This window comes from Physella acuta, unplaced genomic scaffold, assembly GCF_028476545.2.
Source record: "Physella acuta isolate Inbredline_101_S28 unplaced genomic scaffold, ASM2847654v3 ptg000489l, whole genome shotgun sequence".
NCBI lineage: Eukaryota > Metazoa > Mollusca > Gastropoda > Physidae > Physella > Physella acuta.
In genome coordinates this window covers 774,303-785,001 of record NW_026732008.1, presented here as the reverse complement: position 1 = coordinate 785,001, position 10,699 = coordinate 774,303, and the positions used below count along the sequence as shown (strand labels likewise).

At 36.2% G+C, this 10,699-nt stretch overlaps 1 long non-coding RNA gene across 1 annotated transcript; it reads right to left on the bottom strand.

The window, feature by feature from the left end:
- Nucleotides 1-385: 385 nt before the first annotated feature.
- LOC131944384 (uncharacterized) lies at nt 386-4,873 on the bottom strand. Its single transcript, XR_009387017.1, has 3 exons — nt 4,745-4,873; nt 1,969-2,230; nt 386-607 (listed from the first exon to the last, which is right to left on the bottom strand). It is a non-coding gene; the product is annotated as an uncharacterized LOC131944384 (long non-coding RNA).
- Between the last annotated feature and the right edge of the window lie 5,826 nt (nt 4,874-10,699).

Sequence of the window (10,699 nt, the reverse complement as noted above, 5' to 3'; positions counted from 1 at the left end):
ATGTTTGGATTTGTTTTGTTTTATAAACGTTTTTCTTTTACTAAAAATGAAATGAAACTTCGTAATTAAAAATTGTATGTGTTTATCTACTGTTTATTAGATTGTAAAGCATTGATTTTTTATTTGATTTTTTATCTATGGCATTAATTGCAAATAACTTTTATGTGTTATTTGCAAACATACTGACAATTGTTGTTAACTATGCCAATAACATTAAACAAAATGTTTTATTTCGTTCCCGGATTTCAAAGTTGTTCCACAGGAGTTAATATTAGCAAAACACATGCGCGCTTTTGTGTTGTATATTTTCATGCGTTTTAAATTAAACACGAGTAGCAGATAGTGCATTTATTTTTAGGACACAACAATGAATAAACGACTAGAATTGATTACCATGCAATTTATTTTTAAAAAAAGATGCTTCGGCATACAATGTAATGTTTAAAACACAATCAAAACTTGATTTTCCTTTGTAGTTATGCTGTTGTTTGTTGGGTCGTTTGTTAGTTGCTGCTGATTGAGTGTTTCATGACGTCATGTTAGCCCACGAGTACTGGACATGTGACGCTCAGACTACACTTACATTGTTGGTAGTACACTCTAGAACCTGGGAGAATAAAACTTATAGGATGTAGACAAGATGTTACAGGGGAGGGGGGTCATAAGGTGATAGTAAAATATTATAAGTGTTCCATATATTCTTATGGACATGCGATTGTAGATGAATCATAAGTAGACTAGTATTCTTATATTTTATCTTAAAATCCAAAAGTTGTCACAGTTGTCTACATTCGAGAAAAATGAGATTGTATGTTTGAGATTCTTTGGTTTTCCATTGTGACTTGATTTTAAAATCGTAAATATTGAGGGGATTGAGGTGGATTTAAGCGTTCATATTGTTATAGATTTACGCTTTCATAGTGTTTACTTGCTAAATATACACTAGTACTACACGAAAATTGCACTAACTGAAAATTTCAAAAAGTGGTCATCTGATGTTTATCCCGTATGGTCTTCGCTTAAGATCTTGCGAATGTGTGTATACCCCATTTCTGTTGATGCTATTATGTTACCTAAGTTGTAACTACTATTCATCTAAACAAACTCTTCCTCTAGAGACATACATTGCTCCGACCCGTGCCTTTTACAGGCGGGGAATGCATGAGTGGGGGGGGGGGGGGGGCGGGGGGGTTGGAAGAAGAGCCCCCCCCTACCCACCCCGAAAACATAAACGTCTCCCCCCCCCCCACCCCAAGGACGAAATGAAAAAAAAAATTAACGTATGTAAACACATATATACTTATTACCTGTGGCCGTCGCGCTGAAATTACATAACCCCCTCACTTGATACCCCCTCCCCCACAGATGATTCAAGTGCCCCATTCGAATGCAGTATTCGAGCAGTGCATTAATTTATAATATGTTGCATTGCATTGTATACAAAATGTCAAGTAACACGTAGATACATTACTACTGCAAAAGGTTAAACATATAAAACTATACAGAGTGGTTAAAATCTAATTAAACAGTCTTGCATAAAACTTAGCATTTAAATACATACATGCTGGATACAATCGAACACCTATTCTTACATTTACTTACAGTTCTTTTTTTTTGTGCGTACAAAACATAGGTGCCAGTACTCATTGATGGATTGCCTAACTTTTATTTATATTATATTATTAATTTTAATATAACAAGTTAATAATAAAAGTTAAAATGCAAGAAAAGTAATATTTTCCCCACATCGAACAAGGTACCGGTACGTCGTACCGGTACGTATCGTCACAAAAAAAAGCACTGCTTACATAAATACAGAATTACTGGTTACATCAAATAAAATCCAGTCTAGTAAAATAAAAAAACTGAATTACTAGTAACATTTTAACACTTAAACACAGAAATACTGTTAAAATCTAAGTAAACACAATATTTAAAAATGAAAAAATAAATAAAACACAAACTTACTAGTGAAAAAGCTGGCCATACAACATTGACCTTTAAGTGTTGACAGATAGCAAGCGCCACCCGGACAGTCCTTCGTGAGTAGCGGGTTCACAGCCGTCTGGCACTGGAAAGGGTAGGGGTAGTAGTAGGCGGAGTTGGTCAGTGTGTTGAAGAGGAACTGACCGCTGACACCGTGCTGCTGGGCTGACCAGCACACTAGTGCCAGGAGGAGCATTACGGTCTTTGATATGTTGATCATGTTGCTGTAACGATGAAACAGATGCTGAAGGGGAAAGATCGAGATAGGTTACTTATAAATAATGTATTATGGTTTATTTGTTGTTGCGGCTCATAGAAGGATACGCATCACGATGATACTCAGTAGGTATTGCTCAGAAAAAAATAAAAAATACTAGACAATACTGGTGAAATAGAATTCATATTTTATTGACAAAATAAACAGTATTATAATAAACTGAAATTACTAAAACAGTTTTCAAACTAAATATGTTTTGCTTAGTTTACATAGTATTTACAAAGTAAAAACATATATAGCGCATGATTTTTTTCATTCTAACGTCAAGTAGTATCTTAAGAGATTAAAATGCTTACTTGTTAAAATAAGATTTCATGATTAAGCGATATTTCGCTTGATTTAGTATTAAAAAATGTAAATATAAATTTTAACTACCAACCGGTCGCCATGTTTTTTTTTCGTTCAGCATGCAATGTAAATGTCGGTGTTGTATTTTTAAATATGTCTGGTGAATCTAACACTGGGTTGTGCTAAACTTCCACGACTGGCATCAATTTTATGTAACAATACGATATACCGTGGTGAACTTGAGACCTGTCCATTAGTTATTTGCCTATCTGATCTAACGGTCATGTGAAACCTTAAGGCTAGACACCACACTTTTTTTTCGATCGCAAAACTTTTTTACCGCCAAAATGAGTTTAAAAATCATTGGATATTACCCGGGGCACATCCTAATAGCCATTCCAGGCAGAAAACAAGCCTGTCAACACTGTTCATCTACCCAACACTGGACAAAACAATGCAGCCAAACACACCTCAACCCACTTCAACATGTAATACCAACAGCACAACTAACAACGCAAGCAACAACAGGGAATAGATAAACATCCCAACAGCACAACTAACAACGCAAGCAACAACAGGGAATAGATAAACATCCCAACAGCACAACTAACAACGCAAGCAACAACAGGGAATGGAAGCACGCCACTGCTTGACACAGCAAGCTTCAATCTTAGCAACAGAACAGCAACGACAGCAAACACCAGCACACAACAGCAAGCTCCGAACTTAGCAACAGAACAGCAACGACAGCAAACACCAGTACTCAACAGCAAGCTCCGAACTTAGCAACAGAACAGCAACGACAGCAAACACCAGCACACAACAGCAAACTCCGAACTTAGCAACAGAACAGCAACGACAGCAAACACCAGCACACAACAGCAAACTCCGAACTTAGCAACAGAACAGCAACGACAGCAAACACCAGTACTCAACAGCAAGCTCCGAACTTAGCAACAGAACAGCAACGACAGCCAACGCCAGTACTCAACAGCAAGCTCCGAACTTAGCAACAGAACAGCAACGACAGCAAACACCAGCACACAACAGCAAGCTCCGAACTTAGCAACAGAACAGCAACGACAGCAAACACCAGCACACAACAGCAAGCTCCGAACTTAGCAACAGAACAGCAACGACAGCAAACACCAGCACACAACAGCAAGACGCCTCTTATACCAATGACTAGAAACCACAGACCGCTATGGAAACAGAAACAAAAGCCAAAAGGAAGAACGAAGACAGTCCAGCCACACTGCAAGAACGAAAAACGAAATCGGCCAAAACAACATTAGAAACAACTGCAACAATTCGACCAAAAACTAAAGAAACCCAGCAGCAACAAGAAACTACCATCGCATCAATTCAAGTCTTTAAACCTTCAACTCCTGGAAAAGACAAGAGCTGTGGATACAGCTTTCACAGCTTCAATACTGCCAGCCAGTGCAAAACTCAAATAAAAGCTTTCCATGCTGACATGAGTAAATGCCTGCACTGTAACAATCTGATTAAAAGTAAACAGACAATAAAACACCACGTAGTAAAACACCCAGACACCGCTGTCTTTCAGTGTGTATACCACCTTACAAGCCTATACACCAAAAACGACATAGAACAAAATCTCAAGGGACAGTACCGTGACAACGACCTCTGTCAATGAAATCTTCTACACCTTGAGCCTAGACAAATCAATTTATTACATATATGCAGACGACAAAACATTAACAACATTAACAGACAACTACATCATTCAATTTCAGACTATTACATCCTTCACCTTATTGCATTTATTATCAAATCAAGATTTTGAAATAATGTTTAAAACTGAATACTACTTTAATTTGAATTGAGAAATTTAAATGTTTTACTTTAAGTAAAGATAGTGGGAACAATTCCCTATAATGTTTTATTTACAATCTGTTTTATTTATTACCTCTTTTTTTTTTACTGTAAAAACGTCGGTGGAGGGTTAATATTGATTACACTTACTCACAAAATCGATTAAAACATATTTATGTTTGTTTACCTGAGGTTTATCTTAAGCCTTGAAACTTGCAAACTATATCCATTTGAAAAGATATTATAACTAACGAAGGCTTTTCTAACTTAAATATATTTCTCTACCTTAAGCTTCTAATTATTTGCAGTGTGAGCAAACTAAGACCTATTTTAAACTTTGAACATTTTGTATACCTGCAGGTTAATCAAGTCGTCTCCCTTGTCGTAAACCTAACAAGATAGTCTCCCTTGCCCTACACAGGCTACAGCAATGTCGTCTGTTTAACTGGGTGTTTTATTAGAGCTGCAGTCAACACACGGCCACCCTTGGTGTCAAATAACAAGTCTAGTTTTTCGCTTGTGTATATATATATATATTCTTTTAATTTCGATTTTTTTTAAATAGATCCTAACTCAAACATTTATTTAATAACATTATATTCGGGTAAATTTGAACACCTGGTCCTTTATGTATAAAACTATAGGCTCTCAAACCGTTGCGTTAATTTCTGTGAAGTTATGAAAGCTGTATATAAGTTATATATATATATATATATATATATATATATATATATATATATATATATATATATATATATATATATATATATATATATAATTCTCTCCAAGGGTACCTTGCGAGACACCAACAAGACGTAAGCTCAATAGTCTGGTGAGCTATTTACAATCGTAGTGACGGCTATTAGCGGCAGATAATTTAGTTTTTAAACGATTTGAAATTAAGGGAGGTAATAACAAGTTTTGCTTGCTCTTTTCATTGTCGCCTGTAAACTGTCGTCACAGACGACTGCTTTCACTGAGGCGGGGGGGGGGGGGGGGGGGGCGGAGTTAGGGTGAGTATAATCGTCCTTAACGAGCTACTGATAGTGTTTTAAAGCAAACTATTTTCAGTCACAGCATTGTTAGTGTCGAATTCACAAAGTATGAATTACTGAAAATTAGGAATTAAACTAAATAGCGGCGTATGCTACATCGCGGGTCTACTCGTATTTTATATTTGTAAACACGCCGAGGGAAAAAAGAATCCCTTGAATCATCATTTAATTACACATTTGCATTTTCAGGTTGGTGTGTTTAATTTTTTAAAATCTTTTTATATTTAGACGTTTTGTATTAGATCTATGTATAAGTAAACCATCTTAAATGAATGAAAGTAGGCTACAAGTAAGAAAGAAATATTACTATTGTAAATCTGTATCAGTCCTCACAAGCCGATGATGAAAATTGTGATGCTAAAGCGAACACACAACTGACGCTTTAAATTACATGTTTGAGGCAAAAAAAAAATCAATGTAAATACAAGCTTGTGGAATAGTGAACTAGTTTAAATAAGGGTTGGGCCACACTTTGTATTAAATTACTTCTTCTGAACCAGATTTGATCTCCAACTGTAGGATCACGACTCTCAATCTTTGTTTTACCGGTGTGTTTTTTCGTTCTTTTATATTTTATTGTTGGTATAATTCTTACGTTGGAACTGCAGCAGCAGAAGATGACTTGATGTATCCTATTGTGGCCCCTGAGTAGCAAAGGGCTGCAGTCAATGTTGTTAGGTCCGGGTTCGATTTAACTCAACAACGATTTGTGACACATATAGTATACTTTTATTTGGACTCAATTCTTTACATAAAAGAGGAGCCCTCGCCCGAACCTCTACCAACTAACCCTGACAACCATTCACTTTAACTTTTATACCGCATTCGACCTTGGGATAACAATACATAAACACACCGGGGTTAACAATATTCTAGGGTAAACTCAACTCACAAACGCACTCTCCCCTAATTCTAGATTATTCTAACCTATTTCTATCTAACCTACAACTGACCTGTAACAAAAGTTTCTTCTAGACTTTTTTTCTCCGGGAGGGGGGGGGGGGGGGCACTTGATATTTTCGGGGGGGGGGGGGTGGCGGTCTACATTTTCAGGAGGGGGGTGGTGGCGGACACTAGTAAAAGTAAATGTTTTCTATATTACTATATAAATCCCCCCGCCCCCACCCCCCCCCCCCCCGAAGAGATGCCTGAAAGAAACTCTAGCTGCAGTTACACCTCTCCATCGGACTCGGTTTTTAGCGGCTCTCTTTATTTATGCCCACGTACGCCCGACAGTCCTTGTCTTGTCTTTTACTCCTCCTTCAGAGTTGCCTTGACCTAGTTTCCTCTTCCCAGGGGGATTTCCAGAAATAGAAGATATCTAGGAGTAAAAAAAAGAGACGTTCAAGTTTTCCTATGATCTTTCCTGTGCTGAAGCCAAGACTGATTAACAATCGTCCGAAGAATGAAACACATGTGTATGACTCGACATTATGGACTTGTTTGGATTCCTGTACAAGGATAAAAGCCACTCCCATACATTAACCACCCACAAAAGAGTTATAAACAGTGTTTCTTTCACTTCTTCTCCGGAGGAGGGGGGGGGGGGGGTAGAGGAGGGAAGAGACTCTTGAAATTTAATGGGAGCGGACTAAAATTTACGAGGGGGGGGGGGGGGAAATGCCATTCTGGTAAACGTATATATTTTTATATAAATTCCATTTCGTTCGATAGTCCGCCCCACCCCGAAGAGATTCCTAGAAGAAACTCTGTATTTCTTTGATCTAGAATTCAAAGGCTTGCAGTGTTTCTTTCAGACATTAATCTCCTGGGATGGGGGGGGGGGGTTGTAAAACTAGCCGATATATTTTCTACATAAATTCAATTTTTTCCAGATGCCTGAAAGAAACACTCGCTCCACATTATTGGTTAGTGTTTTAAACAACTGTAGAATCTAGATAGAATTGTCATCGGCGAGCATAATGACTCATTATCACAAGCTTAATGGCTGAACAGCTGCAGTATTTCCTCTTCTTAGAGGGGGGGGGGGGGGGGCACTTGATATTTTCGGAGGGTCGTACTAAATTTTCTTTCCGGGGTGGGGGAGTGGGGGGGGGGGGGGGCGAGACGAACACTGGTAAAAGTGTATGTTTTCTATATAAATTACATTTCGTTCATGGTAGGCGATAGAAACTCTGGAAGAAACTCTGTTTATAAATGGTTATTGGTAATAGTGCAACTCACATCAAATTCACGTGTTTAATTGCCGACCATGAGATAGATACAGTCAATTAGAAAATAATTAAAGTAATAAAGTAAAGAGACCTCTTTAAGCTTATGGATGCATTGGCAGATAAAGTAGAGTTCATAACTTTCTAGGAATTGATATGAAGGAATGTGGTCACTTTGCTCATCCGCCTTTACTTTCTCGTTAGGTACCCATCAAAACTGGGTGGACTCAGTGACATTACACTGACTTGAACTTGGATTTAGCAGTCAAGCGCTCAGCAGCTAGTCGACTATAAACAAAGGTCGTAATTTCGTTATTCAGTTCTGAGACCGTAGATTGTCCTTAGATCAAACTGACTTTCTCTTCACGCGAGGCTTTTATAAGGTCATAATAAAAAAGTTAAGTCTGTTATTTTAAAGGCGATGTGAACATAATTATTTCAGTCCTACATTAAAGTAGCCTCGAAACAAAATTGTTTCTAGCCCTTTGCAACTGCTATGACCTAAATTAATGTTTTGTTATAACGTCCAATTCAGTGCGATCGTAAGGACAAAACAAACGTTTATTTTTAACTTCAAGTCAACAATAACAATCGGTTCACTATGATTTTTTTATATAGACATTGCTGTTGTGAGTTGTGCAAATAAGTGTGGTTGTTATCTTTTCTAGTGGCGTCTACATTTCTTCTTCTGGACAACATCGACTGTTTATTTTTGTACTTACATTAATTATTTTTTTAAAAATGTGTGTATCATATTGTAAATCTGTTTTCTACAAAGAACAGATATGAAATCACATCTTGATATACATTCATCTTGTTTAATACTTCTTTAAACTTTACAGAACCAATTTTCGTTTTAGCAGTGCCGCCTAATTTATTTATTTCTTCTCTTTTTTTTTTTTAGCATTTGTTTTTAAATACTTTTATTTTTAATAAATTACAACATATTTTACAGCGCATTTTGTATAGCATTTTTTTCATCATGTAATTCACAGCGTCATTTTGCCTTGCCATGTTCGCTTTAGTATTACAGTTTTTATCATCGGCTTGTAAGGACTGATACAGATTTGCAATAGTAATACTTCTTTCTTCTTGTAGCCTACTTTCATTCATTTAAGATGGTTTACTTATACATGGATCTAATACAAAACGTCTAATTACAATTTTATTTACACACAAAAAAAAAACAACAACCTGAAAATGCAAATATGTAATTAAATGATGATTCCAGGATTATTTTTTTTCCATCGTCGTGGTGGGGTGAGGGGGGGGGGGTAGAGCAGAAATAAATGTGGGATTACAAAGAATTAAAATGATACCAATTTAAGAAACCTGAAACGTTTTGTTATTATATTGAGACACATCCAATCAAACATTATTCCCTTTCAAACATCTATATCTTTAGCAGTCTTCCCACATTTTTAAAAAATTTATTTGTTTTAAACATTTAAATAGTAATAATAATAATTTATTTGATGGTTTTACACAGCTTCAAAGACATGAACATCAATTGTATATATATTAATTAAATGGAGGAAATAACATTGCATAAGAACTAGACTCATATAAGGTGTGTAACTCTGTTTCTCTTTGACTGCTGAGTTTACTGTGCTTCATCCTCAGCTGCGAGGTCAATAGTTCACGTTGTAGCCACCCATGACAATGGAAACTTTTTTCTAAAAATAATATGAATCAATTGAGTGATTATCAGGAGGGGTATTCAAAGGATAGAAGATTTCTTATAAAACTAGCAGTTTATACTGAGTATTGGGTTATAATTTATATTAACGTCAAATGTTATTAATTTTAGTAATAAAATTTGGAAAATATATGTATCAACGTTTATATTATTGTTGTATTTGTAAATGTCAATTTTCTATTTCTGTAGTGTGTTTCGATTTAATTTTACTGTGAACTTAAAGTATTTTTTTTTCACTTTTTCTGGGTACTCTCCCTTATCATGCTATATGTCCATTGTTTTAGCAGCTGGTTACATAGGTATTTGCTTAAAATGTATCTTTTTCTTCCTCACAGTTTTTCACACGACCGTTTTAGACATGGATCATACGTGTTTAATTATTTTTGTTTGTTTGTTGTTTTCTTCATTATAACGTTACGAAGTCAGCCATTGAGAATAGGCAACTGTAATGACAATCGTTATAATATTTTGTATTAAAATATAAGTTAAAATATTTAGTTTTCCGGGTGCGAGCAAAACGGCGTAGCGAGGGGGAGGGTTACATATGTCCCCGGGCGCCGACCTTAGGGGGCGCCAAAATCGGTTAATAGGTTGGAAAAACAAAATAAAATCTCATTTTAGATGCAGTTTTGCATTATAAATATAAAAAATATATCGGGGTGTGTGCAAGTTGAAAGTTTGAGGGGTGGGGGGGGGAGTGCAAATTGAAAGTTTGAGGGGTGGGGGGTGCAAATCGAAAACTGATAGGTTGTTCCCGATGGTGACGCCAAATCGAAAGTTTGTACCGGGCGCCGGTAAGGGTCGCTACGCCTCTGTTGCGAGCCGTCCTATACCTACAGTGATTTTAAAATATAGTTATAGTTGATATGGTTTGCTAGTTTGTTGTTGATTGTGTTCTGTAAATAAAAAAAAAATTCTTAAATAGCTTCAGTTATTTAAAATAATGGCATTCTATTACACGATAATCTTACCACGTGTTCGATAACCATTGATATGTATGATGGTCTTGATGAACAGCCAAAATAAATTTGTACTTTAAGGCGATACGATCAAACTAATTATTTTAAAGCTACAGTAAAAAGCTGAGCTGCAAACCCATGTGTACTATACGAGTAATATATATTATTGTTAATTGTTCTTCATTTACAAGTTGTATTACCGAGTCTTAGGATATGAATTATTGACCGCGATTTAGTTGTTTTATTTTCTACTTTTTTTTTAATTTTAGGTTTTAATTACTACGAGCCGACCCGCGGCGAATCATACGCCGCTATTTAGTTGTTTTATTTTCTACTTTTCAGTAATTCATAATTTGTGAATTCGACAGTACCAATGCTGCCACTGAAAATATTTGCTTTAAAACACCATCAGTAGGTCGTTAAGG